The following is a 21,351-nucleotide window of genomic DNA, read 5'->3' as shown; positions in this document are numbered from 1 at the left end:
TCGGGAGTGATAGGCAGTTATTTGTAGCATAACTAGTGAGGTCACATAATGCACATGGGGTATGTTATGAGTGGGTGCATTGGTCAGGGTGGCCATGGCTAATATGGTAGTAATTGAACTCCCAAGCTTCTTATTCTTGTCCCCAACCCTTAGTGTATTCTTCCCATTGGGTTGTATAGTTGGTGGTTGCTGTGGTTGTAGTGCTAGGTAGGTGTGCATGGGTCGAACCTAATTTGAGATTGACTAGGGGGTAGGTACCATTGACAAGGGTTGAGGGGCAAGGATTGGTTCCAAAGGCACACGTTGTTGAGGGAAGCTAGGTGCCAAAGGAATGGGTGGATGAGATGGGTTAAGGTATCATATTGGAATCCTGAGAGTAAGGTTAGGCAAACTTAGTGTTTCCATCACTAGGGTGTTGACCATTCCAGGGGGAGGGTAAAGGAAAGTTCTTTAAGTGAATGTAAGCCATGACCTAGGGATCCCACCCCACCCAAGAGCTAATGAAACCAAAGTAGAGGGCATCCTGGATGGTTGAGATGAAGGTTCAATCACTGAGGTAGGTGTGGGGTTAGCCAGTTTTTGGGATGAAAAGTAATTGTACACATGCTAGATGCGCTAGGTATTAATACTATAGGAGGTGGAACATATTAGGTACCTAGTAAGGTGGAGTCTTTCAAAACTCCGGGGCGCATGTTAGTGAAGGAGGATATGGTTTGGTTTCCATCAAGTGTAGGAATAAGATTGTTTGGATTAAGCTAAGATTTTGGATCATAGTAAGTGACTTGATCCACGGTTGTGATCTTTCCATTATGGGGAAACATCATTGTGCAAACCAAAGGCATCCTTACATAAGAGAGAACAGCACCTAAAGGAGTTACAGAAGCTACGAGAGCAGATCCAGCAAACACATAATATGCAGATCCAAGAGTTGGACCGGAGCTTTAGAGAGAGCAAGAGGATAAATCCAATAGCCTTTATATGATGTAAAAGAATAGTACTAGCTGGCGAATGTATACCCCTTTCTCTATTTTAAGGAGATCTTACTCCATCAGAGCCCGAATGTATACCCCTTTCTCTATTTTAAGGAGATCTTACTCTTTTGTTGCTTTAGCTGCTACCATGTATTCTGCTTCTGTTGTGGAATCTGCTGGAACTGATTGTTTGCATGATCTCCAGGAGAAAACTCCTGATCCAAGACTCATAGCATATCCTGAAGTAGATACCCCAGTTTCTTTGTCTCCATCAAAGTCTGAATGAGAGTATCCGATCAAGTTGAAGTCATCCACCTGTTTGTACTTGATTCCAAAGTCTTCAGTTCCCTTCAAGTATTTTAGAACTCTTTTTGCAGTAGACCAATGTCCCTCACAAGGCTTTTGCATAAACCTGGAGATGATTCCAACAGCAAATGAAATGTCTAATCTAGTGGTAGTTAGGTAGTTGAGACTTCCTACAAGCTGTCTATACTTTGTTGCATCCTCAAATTCCTTTCCTTCAATAGATGTGAGCTTCAAGTTTTGTTCCATTGGAGTAGTAAGAGGATTGCACTCTGTCATGCCAAACCTATTCAACAAATCTCCAATGTATTTCTTTTGAGAAAGAAATATGGACTTTGGATGTTGGGTTACTTCAATGCCAAGATAGTAATGAACATAGCCCAAATCATTCATTTCAAAACTTTTTTCTAATTCCTTCTTTATGGATGCAATGTAGCTTTCATTGTTCCCTGTCACTAAAAGATCATCTACATATACCACAAGATATACAACTGTTTTGCCAACTTTCTTGACAAAACATCTAGATCAAAATGATTGAAATTGAGTTTCAGAAGATACTCAGTTAGTTTTTCATACCAGGCTCGCAGTGCTTGTTTGAGGCCATACAAGGACTTCACAAGTTTGCATACTTTATGTTCATGTCCTTTCACAGCAAATCCTTCATGCTGGGGCATAAAAACATTTTCTTTTAGATCTCCATTCAAGAAAGCAGATTTTACATCCATTTGATGGACTTTCCAACTGTTCTGAGTTGCTAGTGCAAAGAGTGTCCGAATGGTGGCCCATTTTGCTGTGGGGGCAAAAGTCTCCTCATAATCGACCCCTTCCTTCTGTGCAAAACCTTTTGCCACAAGCCTAGCTTTGTGCTTATCAAGTGAACCATCAGCTTTATACTTGTTCTTGTAGACCCACTTGCAGCCAATTGGTTTAGTTCCAAATGGAGAATCAGTCAGCTTCCAAGTGTCGTTCTTTATGAGGGCATCATACTCCTTTTGCATCGCTTCTTTCCGTTCATCATGAGAAACAGCTTCTTTGAAAGAAGTTGGTTCAAAATCTATAGACAAATTCAATTCACAATCATAAGAAACATCCACATCAACAGGTGAATTAGAGTCATCTACATCACCTCCATTTTGTCGGTTTGAATTTTTGGTTCCTGTTTTTCCAATTTCATCAGGATGAACACTTTCAAGTGTCTTTGTCAGCCACTTTGGGGGACCTTTCTGAGATGGTCCAAGCTGCTCTGTTGATTGAGTTGGGACTCAATCAAGATTGAGTCGGGACTCAATCAAGATTGAGTCTCCCAATTCTATCAATTACATCACTTAAAGCATCATCCGTTGTTGGAGTTTCATGCGGTGGAGAGTGTTCTTCAGAAGAAAATTCCACATGTTGATCTAGTATAGGAATCCCCCCTTCAAGATGTGGAATCTGATTATCAAATTCTTGAAATGATTTTGTTTTTGCGAATCTATCCAAGCAATCAAGTTGCCGCTCAACAACATTGTCAGTTTTGGATGATTCAAGAAAAATTACATCTCTAGATACAACAAACTTTTTATTTACTTCATCATAGAGGCGGTATGCTTTGGAGGTGTTTGAATACCCCAAGAAGATACACTTACGACTTCTAGCACCAAGTTTGTTTCTATGTACCTTTGGTATCAAAGCATAATAGGTGGAACCAAAGACCCTGAGATGTTTTATCGAAGGAACATGTCCATACCACAATTCATAAGGAGTCTTGTTTCTTATAGCATTAGATGGACATCTATTCTTTATATATGCAGCACACAGAACAGCATCAGCGCAAGACATTATCTTTACATTTTTGAAGAAAAGCATGGATCGTACCATATTCAATATTGTTCTATTCATTCTTTCAGCTACACCATTCTGTTGGGGATTATAAGGCACAGTTGTTTGATGTTTGATTCCATGTTGGCGAAGATAGTTTTCAAATTCATTTAATGTGTATTCTTTTCCATTATCAGTGCGAATAGACCCAATATGAGATTGTGCATCATTTTCAATCCATTTATGAAAATTCTTGAGTGTTTGAAAAGCATCAGATTTGTTCTTCAATAAATAAACCCAGCACATTCTGGTGTAGTCATCAATAAACGTCATGATATATTTATTTCCATTTGCAGAAGGAATAGGCATTGGACCACATAAATCTGAATGAATGAGTTCAAGTTTCCTATGTGCTCTTGAATGTGAATCATGAAAAGACTGTTTGCTATGCTTTCCTAGAATGCAAGCATCACATTGCTTAAGTTTTCTAGGAATTGTAGGCAAACCAGCAACACCATTTTTCTTTAATAAGCGAAGACTGTCATAGTTCAAATGTCCAAATCTAGCATGCCATAATAAACTTGATGGAAGTGTACCTTCCTCATGATGAGAATTGTATGAGAAATGTTGTGCATGAGCAGATGTTCCTTGCAGTTTGAGAAGCCTTTCTTCTTCTATTCCCCTCATGACAAGTGAGTGATCAGATGCTTTTCTTACCTCAAGCTTGCCATCAAACATATGAATGGAGTGACCTCGCTGGCGGATGTGGACCAAGGACAACAAGTTTCTCTTAAGCTGTGGGAGATATAGAACATGATCCAGAAGAAAGTCTGGAAGACCAGGCAGTTTAAGCCTGATTGTGCCAAGCCCTGATGGCTTGATTTTTTATTGATCTGCAAAGTATATTGCTCCATCAACATTGTTAGTGAAATCTTAAAAAAAAATCTTTTCTATGAGTCATGTGGCAGGTTGCTCCTAAATCAAGCAACCAATCATTTTTCCACGAAGCAAGTGAAGCATTAAACAAATCTTCATTTACTGCAATGTTACATTGTGCCTCAACATAGTGAGCGGATTCAAGTGCTTTACCTTTGTCTGTATCATCATTTTTACCTTTTTGTTGGTTTCTTTTCTGCTCAATTTTGTCCCATGGTAGTTTGCATGTAGAGGCATCATGTGATCCATTTCTTTTGCAACGAATGCAGTGCAAATCTGCCTTTTCTCCTTGAGAATGTCTGCCCCCCTGCCTCTGAACTATCTTCCTCTTCCTCTTCGTCCACCTCTTCCTCTTGTAGAATCTTGAGCAGGATGCTTTTCTTTATGAGAAAGGCACACGGTCTCTTCAGAAGATTCAGGGGCTGTCTTTTCTCCAAAAGCTTTCTCTCTTTCAGCAAACTTTTTCACAAGAGAGTCAAATGTTATATCTTTGAGATTTCCATTTGCTTGCAATGACTCAAGATAATTGGAGTAAGTAGGATAAAGTGCCTTGAGAAAAACAATAAGAGGAATATCCACTTCAACCTTAGTGGATTTTATATCATGCATTATAGACTTTACTTCAGATGCAAGAGCAAGAGAATCATTATTTTGCAGTTCAAGAGTGAAGAGTTTAATCATGAGTTGAATGACTTCAAGTGCAGAATGTGAGTCATAGAGTTCTTTCAGCTTTTGTAAAGCTTCAAAGGCAATTGAATATGACGAAATATGGCGACTCACCTCTTCATTTACAGATGCTGCGATTAATGCATAAGCTTTGTTGTTCTTGTTTTCCCAAATGACGAGCTCTTTGTCTGAGGTAGGCTGTACTGGGTCATTGTCTCCTTCTCCGACACACACTCCTTTCCACAACTCATTGAAGATGAGGGTGTGTTTTATCATCCGGGACCATTCAGGATAGTTCTCCTTGCCAGTGAGAACTATTCCTACCATGGATATGATTGAATGCATTATGTAAAAAAAAATTGCTGATAGAATAGAATACTTCTGCCAATATACAGTAAAAATGTACTCAAAAGGGCATTCTCAAAGGGTATTATTGTCCACTAAAACTTCTAACATAAGGTTTTCATGTACCCATTGAATCACTGCCATCACAACTTCAATACACAGAGAGAAAATGACTTTCAAAATGTACACGGCTACCAATAAAAACATTCAATGCATATGCAATATACGGCCTCTTTTAAAAGGGCTCAACGCATCATGGACATTCTGCCTCCACCAAATATTCTGCTACAAATTTGTTGTCATTGTTCAAATGTATGCTTTCAACTATTTGAAAGGATATTAGGCCACGTCAGGCCAGCGTTTAATTATTTGAAAGGATATACCATGACCAACGTTCAAATATTACAACAGCGTTCAATTATATGAAAGAATATTAGAACAGTCAGAAACAAGTCCGCTTGCTGTTCATGTAACCCATGCATCCATGTGTATGGTAGCGGCCAAGGGATGTCTGCATGCGGCAAGGGAAGGGCGAGGCTCCTCAAACTGCCTTCCTCTAGTGATGGTCTCCAGTTATGGTGGTAGTCTCCTCTGACTGGAACAGAACTCTCTGCGGTCCTTCTCCAGATTCAATCACTCAAGTTTACAACCTTCAATTGACAATCCATAAAAAAATCAACGTAGAGGGAAATCCAGCGCCGAAAATGACTGTGCAAACTAGAGACTAATGGTGCGATGATGGCGTGATTTGCAACTTAATGGTGCGCTAGCAATGAAATGGGCACAGGAAAAACCATCATAGCAGATTGAGAGCCTTGATAAAGAAATATGAAGAAACACACATTAGAAAAATATGAAATGCATGTCCGGATGGAAACCACTGAAACGCACCAGCGAAAAGACTAACCAATGCAGGTTGGAAAATAACGCACACTGACAGACAGGCGGGGGCGTAACAGAGTAAGGGCGGCTAGATTTCAATAGACAACGTTCAATGGAATGAACAACATTGAAGGGTATACACAGCGTTCAAATGTCAGACCATTCACAAAAATTTTAACGTACAGCGCTTCTTTCAGGACAGTATGGACCACTGTTTTACAACCAGGCCGGGTTGAAACGGAAACGGCCTGGTCATACCGGGTCATAAAAAAAAAATTCGACCAGGCCAAGTAACCGGCCAGTTTGGCCGAGTCAGCTATGACTCGGCCTGGTCATCTAATGACCAGGCCGAGTCATAGCTGACTCGGTCAACCAGGCCGAGTCCGCATTGACCAGGCCGGGTCAATAAAAACCGCGTGGGCAGCGTTAAACATGTTTTTTTTTTCACTTTTTTGCTGTTTTTTGGTAAAGTTAATAGGGTTTGTGGATTCCAAAAGGGTAATGGTAAATTGTTAAATGCTTTTGGGGTCCATTTCCCCCTCCCAAACTCTATTTAAGACAGCCAAATGCTCTCATTTCACTCACAGCAGTCTTATGCATTTGAGTGAGAGTCTTCTTTGAGAGTTAGTGAGCAATTCTTGAGCTTGTTTTGGAGCAGCAGTGAGGAGTCTTGGAGGAGCATTGTAGCTGGAGTGAGGAGCTTCTTGGGCAGCCATTTGGAGCAGCATTGAGGAGCTGATTCTTGGAGCAAGCTTGAGGAGGCAGTTTGTGCCTGGAGGTATTTTTTTCCACCCTTACAAATCTGTTTTTGCTTAGTAAAATTTAGGTGCATATCAAGAAAGCTTAGAGAGTGTTTTTTGTCAAATAAATGAACATTGAATCAATTTTTTTTTTTTTTCATTTTCAGATTGTTTTCCTAGTCAAAAAATGGCACCTAGAGCAAAAGATCCTGCTTGGGCATATGTTGAAATGGTTGATAGTCAAATGCAATGCAAATTTTGCCATAAGAAAATTAAGGCAGGTCCTGGGGGGATTAATAGGCTGAAACTACACTTGGCAGGGATTAAAGGCCAAATTACCCCATGTCCCTCTGATGAAATTGAGGAGATTAGAAAGAATTTGTTGGCCAGCTTTGAAAAATTTAAAGAAGATAAGGCTAGGCAACAAGAGATACAGGCTGAGATTGGGAGGAAGAGGGAGATACAAAGAATGATGGCTACCAACCCCCACTATGATTTTGAGGGTTCTTCCTCTATCCCTCAAACTGAGGCATCCAACCCTTTCCGTTATGTTCCTCCCTCTTTTGGTTCAGTTCAAGATAAGGTAAAGGGTAGAATGAAGGGTAATGTGACTATCAAAAGTTATTTCACTCCCTCCTCTCCATCAGATGCACATGGTCCTGAAGTTAGTAAAGGTCAAATTCAGCCCACTTTAGATGACCATTGGAAGAAAGAATTAAGGGAGACTGCTTGTGACTACATAGCTAGATGGTGGTATGATGCTGATATCCCCTTTAATGCTGCTCGTTCACCATATTATGAGCCTATGTTTGATGCCATACATGCTGCTGGAAAAGGCTTCAAAGGCCCTACTATGCAAGAGCTAAGGGGGGTTCGTTTGCAGAAAGAAATTCAATCCATTAATGAGTATTTGCAAGAGTTCAGAGACTCATGGGCAAGAACAGGGTGTACCATCATGTCAGATGGATGGACTGATCAAAGAAACCTTACCATCATAAACTTTCTTGTCTTCTGCCCACAGGGAACCATGTTTTTAAAATCAGTTGATGCATCTGATAAGGTAAAAGATGGCCACTTGTTGTTTCAGCTATTGGATGAGGTTATTGAGGATGTGGGGGTGGCTAATGTTGTTCAAATCATCACTGACAATGCCTCTAACTATGTTCTTGCTGGTAAACTGTTAGAGGAAAAACACAAGACCATCTTTTGGACCCCATGCGCTGCACATTGCATAGACCTCATGCTTGAGGATATTGGAAAATTAGATTGGGTCAGAAACATTGTAGATAATGCCAAAAGCATAACAAAATTTATCTACAATCATACACTGGTTTTGAGTCTCATGAGGAAACACACTGGAGGCAAGGATATTATTAGGCCTGCCATCACTAGATTTGCTACACATTTTTTGACATTGCAATCTATGCTTTCCCAACATAGAAACTTGCAAAAGATGTTTTCCAGTGATGAATGGAATCAAACCAATTGGTCTAACAAACCAGAAGGCAGAGAATTGAAAAGGAAAGTCCATGATGAAACTTTTTGGAGAAAGGCAGCAGAGATTGTGAAGCTTGCTGAGCCACTGGTTAAGGTGTTGCGGTTGGTGGATGGGGAAAGGTTGGCTATGGGCTTCATTTATGAGGCTATGGATCAAGCAAAGGAGCAAATAAAGACAGCATACAAGGATAGAGTGGCAAAGTATGGGCCCATTTGGGCAATCATTGATGAAAGATGGAACAATCAACTCCATCGCCCTATACATGCAGCTGGGTATTTTTTGAACCCACGGTATCATTATAGAGCTAAGGAGTCAGGAGCTTTGAGCGGGGAGGTCAAAGATGGACTGGTTGATTGCATTGAACGCATGATCCCATCGGAGTCTGATCAGCTGCAGATACATCAACAGGTCACATCCTTCAGCAATGCAACAGGTACCTTTGGGAAGAACCTAGCAAAGATTGCAAGAGAAGCAGATGAGCCAGGTAAACAAAAATTTCAATTTTCAATTTCTTAACGATTTTACAGTTTTACTTTTTTTATTAAAGACTAAAGTTTGTTAAATCATTTATAATTTGAAAGTTAGATATAATTTGTAATTTTGTTGAGCTTCAGCCTTCATCTAACTCATAATTCATTACACTCCTATGTTTTTTGCAGCACAATGGTGGGAGGCCTTTGGTGGCCAGTGCCCTCAATTGCAAAAGTTTGCAATTCGTATTTTGAGTCAAACTTGCAGTGCATCTGGGTGTGAGCGCAATTGGTCTGTCTTTGAGAGGATTCACACAAAGAAGAGAAACCGTTTGGAGCAAAAACGGTTGAATGATCTAGTTTTTGTCCAATACAACCTTCGGCTCAGACGGAACCAATTGCTGAACAAAAGACCTGATTCAGATCCCATTGTGTTGGAAGACATTGATCCAACATCAGATTGGGTAGTGGAGAGTCGTGCACCAGAGTTTGATCCTGATGAGGATCTTGATGAACTTGGCCAAGTTGGCCTGGGTCTGGAACATCAACTTCCGCCTGTTCAGTTGAATGCAGATCCCGATCCACCAGCCTCAGTCTCACAGCCAGCGAGGACTTCGAGGAGTAGGACTCCAGTTGTAGGTGCTTCCTCTGCTCAGCCACGACAGAAGCGCAGCCGCATATCTACTCTATCTCAGCGTGCATCTGCTAGTGGTACTGGCACCACTTCTACAGTTGCAGTTGGAGACGATGATGATGAGGAGGCATGGGGCACCTTGTCTGACTCTGATGATGATGATGAGTCTGATCCAGAGATTGGTCGATATGATCTTGGCTCCTCTGGCAGTAGCCAGTAGTACTAGTATTGGAGTCTGGTCAGCATCACAGTTTACTTTTGTTGTAGAGGCCATTTCTAGCCTCCTTGGTTATTTGTATTTTGTTTTGAGTCTTTGATCATGTATGACAGTTGACTATGTATTGCCATTGGGTACCATTTTGATATAATGGATTGGTTCATGAGCCTACTTTGATCATATGTTGTCTTCCATCTATATTATAATGCTATGTGTTTGGAAACATGAATGAAAATCTTTAAAATTATGTTTAAAATATTTAAAATTATGTTTTTTTATAAAAAAAATAAATATTTAATGTATTTTTTACAACGACCGAGTCATTGAAATCGACTAGGCCTGGTCATTACCGAATCCTGGTCGGAGTCGGAGTCGATCCTCGGCCTGGTCGGAGTCCTGGTCCTGGTTGTAAAACACTGGTATGGACAGCAATGGACAGGACAGTATGGACAGCGCTGGATAGGACAGCGCTTCAGAAGAGCAGGGCACAAGTTTTATAAATGGAATTTGGCAAAACAACAAACATTCATGGACAGACACCTTCTAGCTGACAGAGAGCCAGGTAAAAGGAATATGGCAGACAGACAGAGGAGTTACAAGGAGCATCAGAGCTAAAAATGAAGCTGGCTCTGATACCATGTCAGGCCAAGCAGTAACTCCATTAGGCAGAAAAACTGTTTCTTATTTTCCATTCAATCAAGTAGGTCTGTTATATACATGAGGGAGAGACTGTTCAGTTCATCTCCCAATGACTTTTCACATTTCTCTTTTATTTATTTACATATATTTACCCAATCACAAGGATTAGGTGTCAACAGGATTAATCACATCATTAGGATTTTCCAAATCCTAATGATGTGATTAATCTGAAAGACATTATTATTTACATTATGGATCACAAAAGTCTACGATCTAACATTATAAGCCATGATGTCCCCTTCGATGAAGACATTTCCCCTTGGGAAAGCCAAAGATCTCCCCATTCCAAGAAAGGATAATGATGATGCTGCAAAAAACTAGGATGAACCTCTGACAGATGAGCCTATGCCCAATGGATCCCATTGATCCACCCCCTGGTGATCCCTCTACCTCAAGGAAAAGACCTTTGTGGCTCAAAGACACTCTCGAAGAAGATGAAAGACATATTGCTCCAAGAGGAACATTTCGCGAAAGTAAGAAGCCAAACAGGTAACAAGGGTACTTAGTTGCTGTGAGTAATATTGTTCAAAATGAACCATGCACGTTCGAAGAAGCCGTAAAGCACCAAGTCTGGAGGGATGTGATGAATGAGAAATATGAATCTATCATGAAAATGATGTCTGGGATGTGGTACCTATACCGAAGGACAAGTCCGTAGTCACCTCAAAATGGATATACAAAATCAAACTTGGAGCAAATGGAAGTGCTGAGAAATATAAGGCCAAGTTCGTTACTCGAGACTTCTCTCAAAAGGAAGGAGTGGACTATGACGAGATATTTGCACCAGTTTCCTGATATACCACTATCCAATCTATTATTGCTCTTATTGCCACTCAAGGATGGAGCCTGCATCAAATGGACGTTAAGATTGCTTTCTTGCATGGCTCGCTTAAGGAGGAAATATACTTGGAACAACCTCATGTGTTCGAAGAACAAGATCGAAGGACACATGTATGCAGGTTGAAGAAATCCCTATATGGGTTGAAGCAAGCCCCTAAGGCTTGGTATGAGAGGATTGATAGCTATCTTATAAAGCCGGGATTTACAAGGAGAGATGTTGATCCTAACCTATATTTTAAGGTTGAAAAGGACATGCCTATCATTTTCATCCTAAATGGTCTCTTTCTGATAGGTGATGACCCTCTCATTTATCAATGCAAGAGGGAGTTGGCTTTCGAGTTCGAGATGAAGGACCTAGGACTGATGCACTGCTTCTTAGGCCTAGAAGTCTGGCAAAAGCCAAGTGAGATTTTCCTTTCTCAAGGAAAATACATTATGAAGTTACTCGAGAGATGTGGAATGGTGGATTGCAAGTCTATGCCTACTCCAATGGAACTCAACTTCAAGAAGCTATGTGGTAGTGTCATTGGGTCTGAATTGGCCAACCTCTGAATATAGACAACTTGTGTGGGGCCTAATGTTCTTAGTAAACCCATGTTTTGACATATGCTTCGTTGTGAAAACGTTGAGCTAATTTATGGTCTAGCCTCATCACATACATTGGATTGCTACTAAGAATGTCTTGAGATATCTATGTGGCACAATCAACTATGGACTGAGATACACTGTCGGGAATTTGAGGCTACATGGATATACTGATGCTGACTGGGCTAGCAATGTGGTGGATCGAAAAAGCATGTTTGGATGTTGCTTCTCATTTAGGTCTACTTCAATTTCCTGGATAAGCAGGAAGCAGAAATCGGTTGCTCTAAGCACTGCCGAGGCCGAATACATTGCAACTAGTATGGCCTGTTGTGAGGTTGTTTGGTTGAGGAAGCTCTTTAGTGAGCTATTAAAGCAAATGTTGGACACCACTATGATCTTCTGTGATAACTAGAGTGGGATTCGCCTTTCAGAGAATCCCGTGTTCCATGACCGCTCCAAGCACATTGATATCAGGTACCACTCTATTCGGGATATGGTACAACAGGGAGCAAAAAGGCTCCAACACATCAAGATTGACGAGCAAGTTGTAAGGCCTTTCAGAGAATCCCATGTTCTATGACCGCTCCAAGCACATTGATATCAGGTACCACTTTATTCGAGATATGGTACAATGGGGAGAAATAAGGCTCCAACACATCAAGATTGATGAGCAGGTTGCAAACATCCTCACGAAGCCCTTAGGGAAGGTCAAATTCTTAGCCTTTCGAGAGAGACTTGGAGTCGTGGAAAGACCCTCCCATGAGGATCCCGCTTGAGTTGGACATTGAGCTCTGGGAGCTCTTGGGGGCTTGGTGTACTTCTTGGAGCTATAAGCAACCATAGGGTGAGTGGTTCATCTTCCCCTATTGGTGCATTGTGTACAAGATAAGTGGTTTACCTTCCCCTGTGATACCCCATGATGGTTGACATGTGTGTAGGATGAGTGGTTCACCTTCTCCTATGATTGATGACACGTGTAGGGTGAGTGGTTCACCTTCCACTACGATTGACATATGCATAAGATGAATGGTTCACCTTCTCCTATGGCATATGAGCAGGATGAGTGGTTCACCTTCTCCTGCTAATACCCCAGCATACATCCTACCCATGTAGTCAGAGACTCATGGGAAGTACCTCTCATTTGGACAATGAGTAAGGAAAAGTGGATAGGGACCATAACACTACAAATGGACACATCGTGTACTGTGGTACTCCCTATGTCTAGGATGCATGGTGTTCAAAAACTGGATCTGGGATCAAGTCTGATTAAGGTTCTACCTCTGGACTAACTTTTGTCAGTGGAGAGTGGTAATGTCTTGTGACTCACTCTCGATCGGTTCTTATTCATTATTCATATTAGTGTTCAGCAGAGCAGAGATGAGATGAGATATAGAGATGGTTCATAACGACAAGATGGCACGATGATGGATGGATTGGCTGGCAAGTGGATTCTCCCTAGTTGAAAGGGAGTGTTAAAATTGGCAACTAGGGCCAAATTCCACCTTAGGATAGCTCATTTGATGGAGATGATGATTGCATTAAATTCCTCTTTTCGGGGGATCCAAATTGATATAAAGACCATCTAATTTGGACAAGCCAAAGTGTGTTTTTTAATTTATGCTCACATATGTGCAAATTGTTCAGGTCAGCCACATCATCATGTAGGCTCATGAAACCCAATGGACGTTTCATTTCACGCTCAACGACTTATATAAATACAAGTGACCTCTCACCTCATATGGCATCATCAAAACTCATCATTTCCCTCTCCTCGTCTGATCAGAGCGTACAAAATTGCAAGCAACTCACTTTCTCTCAAATAAGTGGATTTCAAGAAGCTCTTTTGATTGCGTTGACTTTTCTATTTTCAGCTGAAGTTTGACCAGCGTTGACCAAGTTGTCTTTGACCAATTTTGAGTACGATTTTTGGAATATTTCTGTTTAACCAAGCCGCATTGACTAGCAGAAAAATTGAAATTTTATGGGTTGTTTGACCTACATTGACCACATACAAATTTGACCACAAGGTGGACTTCAAGTTGACCAACTTTGACTACATATTTGTTGATTGTTTTGGGTTAAATTTGACCAGCAAGGAAGGCCGAATTTGACTGGGTTTGACCGAACTACTTGCTATTGTGTTTACCACCGTTGACTTCCTAGTTAGGGCTTATTTGACTATTGTTGATTGAGAGCATTACTGCAAATTTTATAGGGTTGTTTTGGATAGTGATTTAACAAGTCAATTTGACTTTGACTTTGTATTATTGTACTCTCTCTCTGTTGAACATTTGATATAATAATAAGAAGAATTGATCAAAAGATTTTCCCCACATTGGGGTTTTTCCCTAGCATCCGCCAAATCTGGTGTCCTCTTGTCTTGGCTTGTCTTCTGCATTTTATTTATGTTCCATCTATAGTTATAGTCAATGTGATTTATGGTTAATGTGATTGTTATTGGAATATAATTTGGAAATTGTCATTGGGTTGCTTAACATACATTGAAGTAATTGTGCTAAGCATAGAACATACCATTGTCAACTAAACTTAATAGAAATTTTGTCTTGGTGAAAAGAATTTTTGGTTTCAGATTGTAGTTGTCATTACTTTCAAATTGTTCATTCAAGTCGCCGCAAAATCTCATGGAAATTCAACACTACTATAGAATTTTCTTAATGTAATTGCTTAACGATGTTCCTGAAATATGCTAAAGTATGATTGCATATCATTGGAAGTATTATCAATGGCAAAAAATTGTGTTTGTCTAAATTAATACTAGAAAATCAATAGGCTTATTGTATGGTTTTCCCTAGATATTTTATTTTAACATCTTGGAGGAAATTGTGAATCTCAACAACTCATTGCTACTTTTAGTAAGCAAAGTGATTGAAATGATTAGTTCATTATTATTCCTTGGAGGACTAATGGATCTAAGAAAACAAATATTTGTTTATTGTAAAAAGAAATAGAGTTGAAACCTATAGAAGGGTTTACTCTCTCCATTTGTAAGGTATGAATGGAAAAGCTCCCAAGCTTTGGAATAAAACTGCTTCATCTTTTGTTTAGGCTATTGTGGAATGGATGTACAACTTGTTTTATGTGTGGCAAATATTCTTGGTGCATATTAGTAGCTTGTATTGCTGGTTTGGATTGTCAAAGGCAGCTTGGGAGCCACAAAGGAGTAGTCTTGCTACACTGGAAGAGGTATTCATATACTATCTTTGCCATCTTAACCAAGAGAGAAGAAACTCATTCCCTAGAATGTCCTTTGTGAGTGAATGCATTGGCTTTATCTTTAGATAAGGCCACTATTGGATCTATTTGGTTATGGAGCTCACCATAGAGTCCCTTCCCTTCCATGAACTTCTAATATCTCGTTTGCAAATCGAGCGCTACTAGAAGCTTGCAGTTTATTGCCAAACAGCCCCTAGATCTCTTAAACATTTGCCCTTTAATGTTGTGTGCATGATCCCATAGCCCAAACAAAATTAGGCATCGGTCTTCCCTGTCATCCATCACATTTTAAATTTCTATTTTTGTTTTCTTAACTCCTTTGCTTCCACTTATAATACAACATCGTGAGTTTAGTTAACCATTAGGATTCCCTCCCAAGCTAGAGCTCATCTAGTCCTAAGAAAGGCAAGGCTACTGAGGCAAAAGTGGGTAGCTCATTTAAGTTGCCCATGGGGTCTCACAACTTGTGCATGAGGAATTTTGCACCATGTACGGACCGAGGAGGCAACAATTAGCACAGAGAAAGGGGGAAATGAGAAACAATATTTACTCAAGGTAAATAGATTATCATGGATTCTCCAAGACTTGCACAACATCCATAAGCCATCAAGGTCACTGAGACCAAGGTTACTTGGTAGTGGGAGCAAAAATGGGGAGCGAGAGTGACATTTTCAGAAGCTCTCAGTTTGGGAGAGATTCTGGGAGCTCATCTAGTCCTAAGAAAGGCAAGGCTACTGAGGCAAAAGTGGGTAGCCCATTTAAGTTGCCCATGGGGTCTCACAACTTGTGCATGAGGACTTTTGCACCATGTACGGACCGAGGAGGTAACAATTAGCACAGAGAAAGGGGGAAATGAGAAACAATATTTACTCAAGGTAAATAGATTATCATGGATTCTCCAAGACTTGCACAACATCCATAAGCCATCAAGGTCACTGAGACCAAGGTTACTTGGGAGTGGGAGCGAGAGTGACATTTTTAGAAGCTCTCGGTTTGGGAGAGATTCTGGGAGCGTTTTTTATATAATATATATATTTTTATATTTTTTATATTTTTATGCATATATGTCAATAAAAGCATATAGAATGATGAATTAGATATAATAACCAACCAACAAACAAAAACAAAAAAACAAAAAACATAGATTGAACCATATAACAACAATCATCTAGAAGTTATAATCTTCATCAACCACGTCCACAAGTTAGTAACATAGTAACATACAACATATTGAGTCTCATGATTCATCAATCTTAAAGTTTCAAGCTTTCAAAATTCAATATATAACATTTATCATCATTGATCACCAAAGTTGTACTTGTAAGCTAAGTGTAACCATTACAACAAATAATATCTAACATGAAATGAAATGTTATAAAATGAAATGAAACAAAACAACTTTCAACTTTCATGAAGCATCATATTCATAATTCATTACTAATGAGTTATAATTGCCAACTTCAAACTTCAAACTTAAATTGTCATATATTGTTTACAAAAAATATCATAATAAATATGAAAGAGTCAATAGTTATAAAAACTACTAGAAACTAGAAAAGACAAGTAAATCTATTATCTATTGCTAATGCTTGGGCCTCTTGCCACCACGAGAAATGTCTAATTTTTTAGTCTTGTTGGAAAATCAGGATCTTTGTCATTAATATCACCCTCTAAGCATTAATATCCAAAGGTATCTTTGTCATTACCTTTGGATCTGTATAGGGATCTTTGTCATTAATATCACCCTCTAAGCATTAACATAAGATAGAAAAAGCATAACATGTCAAGTCAAGATTTTGTTGGAGTGATGCGTACATTTTTAGGAGGGTCGTGATAGAAGAGTTCGACAACCAATGTCACTAACATCAAGGTACATAGAGAGATTGGTGTTCTCGATTAAATACGAGTTCCATACCCTAATACATGACAAAATCCAAGGGAAACATTGCAATCCCTCCAATCCTGAAAAACTAATAAGTCTGCTGGATTTTGAATGAAATCTAAAATTCTACTTTCTCCATATGAAATCCAATGAGGTCGGAATCACTCTCAAACATCCCGAGTCATTTCATGGTAATGTTAAAAATTTAAGTAAAAGGATGAAAATGAAGATTAAGGAGAATGTCACTTTTACTTATCATGAATCGCATATCAATACTAGGGCCATAGTCTTGATCATTAGGCTGCCCCACTCAAAACTTATTTGTTTCTTTGAAAAAAATTGCATTTGGAATATTACTGCAAAAAAGACAAAAAACTCCCAAAAAGGCAGGGAGCGTTTTTTTAGGGAGCGCGCTCCAGAGCCGCTCCTGCTCGGAGCGCATCCCGGGGGGCGCTCCCCTGCAAGCCTCACTGAGACTTCCAACCAGTCACAGATGCGTTAGTTAGCTTTGCTAGCAGCACAAAAGTTGCAACATGTATACCCTGGGGTCTAAGCACTGAAAATGCTTGACTTGACCACTACACTCTTGATGATTATTTTGTTTATGTTGATTGGGGTTCTAAAAATAGCATATCGCTAAGCTCTGTTCAAGAAACTGAATTGGGTTTCCTTGAACTAAATGTCTCTTCTAAAGATAACATGTTTGTGGGTACCTAGACAACAACAATATTTGAATGCTAAATAAATAAAGTGTCGATAATGCAACATTCGCAGATCAGCATTCTCATTGAGGTATTAAAAATAAAGTAGACAGACAGGAGAGAAATATATTCCGAGTGTTCCAGCCATTCAAATAAGATATTATTCCAAGTGCATGAATCTCAGAAGGACAATTTCAGAAACATTGTCATTTTCTATCTACTCTATAACTGATAAACAGTATCAAATTTACAGCGACAAATGACATTTTGCAAGCCCCTTGAAAACAAGGGCACTTTCTCAAATATATAAAAAAATAGTGCTTCTGTACACCTAAATTTTCAATTTTCAACAAAAAAGCCAAACAGGATAACCAATTACGAAAAAACAATCATTGGAACAAAATAAAAGAACTTGGAACCCTGCAAAATATATAAATATGTTACAACTTTGTAGTTATCCTCTGTATATTTAAAAGGATAAGCGAGCATTCAAAGATGTCCAGGTCATTGCCCACTTCAGAAGATAATAACAATTCAAATCGCCTCCAGGACAATTTTATTAACTTGCGGCATGCTTAGGGCAAATGATCTTCACATTCAATCTTGCTTAAAATAAACTAAATTTGATATGCATCGTGGCCTAAAATTACGGTTTAGCCTTATTGACCACCATCATGGCCTAAAATTAGGGTTTCGGATACATAGGCATACATAAGGACCTAAGGTTAGGGTTAGGCTTATATCATTCATACAGGAACAGATTTTAGCGCGAATACTGATCTGGCCGTCTGAACCCACAACAGCATTACAACTTTTTCTCTGAGAATCCCCAAATCCAAAAACCTGGAAACCCTAGACTAGCTGCAGTTTGTAGCAACTCAAATTCAATCATAGCAAAAATATAAACAAAAATCAGCTGACCTCGATAACCGATAAACCTACAGTGGCTGAGGTCTTCAAGAGCTCAAGCTGCTTGTTGCCTCTGCGGAGCAAATACTCGATGTAGGTGAAATCCTTTTTATCTACTGACTTCGCATTTTTCCTGAACTCTGTCGATACAATTTGCTCTATTCTGCATCGCTCTGGGGAATCTTTGGATCGGGCTGCTCGTAAGAATCCTCTGTACAAACTCAAAGCCTGCCGTTGCATTCCCGAGAGCCTTTGCGCAGGTGCCATCAATGTTACTGTTCTTAATTAAAATTCTGTGCATCTCATCAATTTGTTTGAACCAGCAACCGACCGAGATTTCAATAAACCTGTGGGAGGCATTGGGACACCTACCCAAGTTTCCTTAAATCTAAGCGGAGGCATTGGGATGAATACGCAATCATTTCTGATGAGCTTAATGGTTAAATAAACATAATGTCTCTCCTAATTCTTTAAGAGTTGTTTTTTTATTAATTTGTAATGTATTTTTTAATTGTTTTTTAATGGTTAAATAAACATAATGTCTCTCCTAATTCTTTAAGAGCTGTTGTTTTATTAATTTGTAATGTACTTTTTTAATTGTTTTTAAAGCTTATATGCTAGTGAAATTTTTATTTATTAAAAAATATCATTATATTTATTATGTGATAAAGTATTAATAGTGTTAATAATTATTTTTTAAGTTCTTTACATATTAGTTAAAATTTATTTATTAAAAAATATTATTATTAATTAAGAAAAGTAAGGTGAACCACTTGAAAAATATAATTTGAATGGATTCCCATCTTATTTTCTTTATAAACAAGTTTGTTTTAGGGAAGTAATGGAGATGTTGCAGGAGTGAGTGGTTAGGGTTTTTTAACGATTTTTTTTCTATGTTGATTATTTTATTGTGGATTTGAGGTTTCATTTGTGGTTGAATGTAGATTTTTACAATTTTTATGATATTTTTAGAGTTTTTATGGTTGAATTAGGGTTTGTTTTGGTTCTTGATTTACTATCAATTAAGTTATTTGTTTCTTATTCCATGCATTTGCAATGCATCGGGGTATTTTTTGTTGTCGAACTATGATCTCGTGGTGTTTCTCTAGTTCTGAGTGATTGAGATCATTATTTGTTCAATGAGTCTCCCAAGTAGATTTATTAAAAAGGTGGAGTCAATTAGCTCTCTTGATTTGGGGATTTCCTTCTCCATGAAGAAGAATTTGACTACATTGAAGAAAAGAGGGTTGATTGATAAGTTCACTGGCATTTTGCCCTAGCTATAATTTTATTTTAGAATGGAACTCTATTAATTGGGTAAATCATGAGCCCATTAGTATTTTCTTTTCTTTTCTTTTTTTCTTTTTTTCCTTCCAAGGAAATATCCAGGCATATCCACCCAACAGGATCACTTCCTATATTAGCAAAGCCTAACCCCAAGGGTGTCAAGGAGAATTGACCCTGTGACCTCCCATTTATGAGGTGTTTCTAGCAATGGGAACTTGACCAATTGAGCTAACACTCGAGGCTAGTATTTTCTATTGTGGAAATAGTTATCATGCTTTTCTTTTTTAAAATAGGAGGATAGGGATCAGATCTACGAATCTAGACTTTATTTCATGGGCATTTGAGGAATTTTTCTCACCCACTGGTCTCTAGATTTCAGCCCCATGATGGAAATTTCTTCTGCACCAATGTGGATCAAATTGCCATATATTCCCCTTCTTTGTTGGGGTGAAGGTATTTTCAAGGCTATAGGAGATAAATTGGGCCAATTTATTTCTAGTGATATGGACAACGAGAATAACTTCTCTTGTGCCAAAATTTGCATTGAAATGAATTTTTCAAAAGGCCTTCCTGAGGCAATTCAGCTTAACTTGGACGGTTGGTCCAATCTTCAGGCCCTGGATTATCAACAAGTTCCCTTTAAATGTAATTATTATCATGAGTGTGGACACTTTGTAAAAAGTTGTCCTAAGGCCCCAACTTCTCAGCTTTCTTCTAATCCTGTGTCATCTTCTCGTAGTAATCATGAGCAAGGAGCAACCAAATCAGTTACAAGGAAACACAAAAAGCAATTGACTAAGAGGTTGCATGCTAGCAAGCTTGAATCTCATCAACATCCTCCCTCCAATAATAGATATGAAGTTTTGAAGCCCCCAGAGGCAGGAGTTATGGGTACCAAGGCCCAAGTTGATCAGTCAGTCCCAAATCAAGTGTATCTAAAGAATATTAATTCATCCTTTGAGGAAAAGTCTTGGTTCAAGGACATTAACAAAATCCCTCGTATAGAAAAGAAAGAAAGAAAAAAGTTAGAATGGAGTATGATGAGGAAATCAACCCCCCCACCCCTCCACCCCTTCTTCTCCTTCCTATTCGAACGTGTTAAAAAATAATCCATGTTCTTCCCCTCCTTTAAGCAGGAAAGATCGAAATAAGAAAACCATGAACTCTTGCGCCAAGAATTCTCTTGCCTCCATTGGGTCTATGAGTGGGTTAATTTCTCTTAAATCTTATAAATGTTTTGTCTTTGCATCATTTTGTGCAAGCAATTTGTAAGAATCTACTCATGTTCTCAATAAATAGTAGGTGCAAGATTTAGAAGGTCTAGTATTGGATCTTCACCCCCCTCCACCCCTTTCTTTTTTGGGAAAAGTAATGGTTTTTAGCTCCTTTCTTTTTAGATTCATGGAATATATTTTCTTTGTAATAGTCAATGTGATGTACTTGTCATGTGTTCTAGGAGCATATTTTTATTAATACAAATTCTCATTATTGTTAAAAAATATTATATACATTATAATTAATTGGGTTTTGTTTAAGTAGTTGTAAGATGAGTGTTTTTTTATTTTTTATTTCATTTTAATAAGTGAAAAAAGGACGAATTAAATTTATAATATATTATTTTAATCATTTTGAATTTATGGTTAATATAACCTGTATATCAAAGAATTTGAAATTTATAATTGATATTATTAATATAATATTATAATGATTTTAAATTGTATTGTTAATATAAACTAATATATTGTATAATTTTAG

This window comes from Pinus tabuliformis, chromosome 2_1, assembly GCF_031772625.1.
Source record: "Pinus tabuliformis cultivar Carrire ecotype Pingquan chromosome 2_1, CPIR1, whole genome shotgun sequence".
NCBI classification, from domain to species: Eukaryota; Viridiplantae; Streptophyta; class Pinopsida; order Pinales; family Pinaceae; genus Pinus; species Pinus tabuliformis.
Note: the sequence above shows the minus strand (reverse complement) of the source record.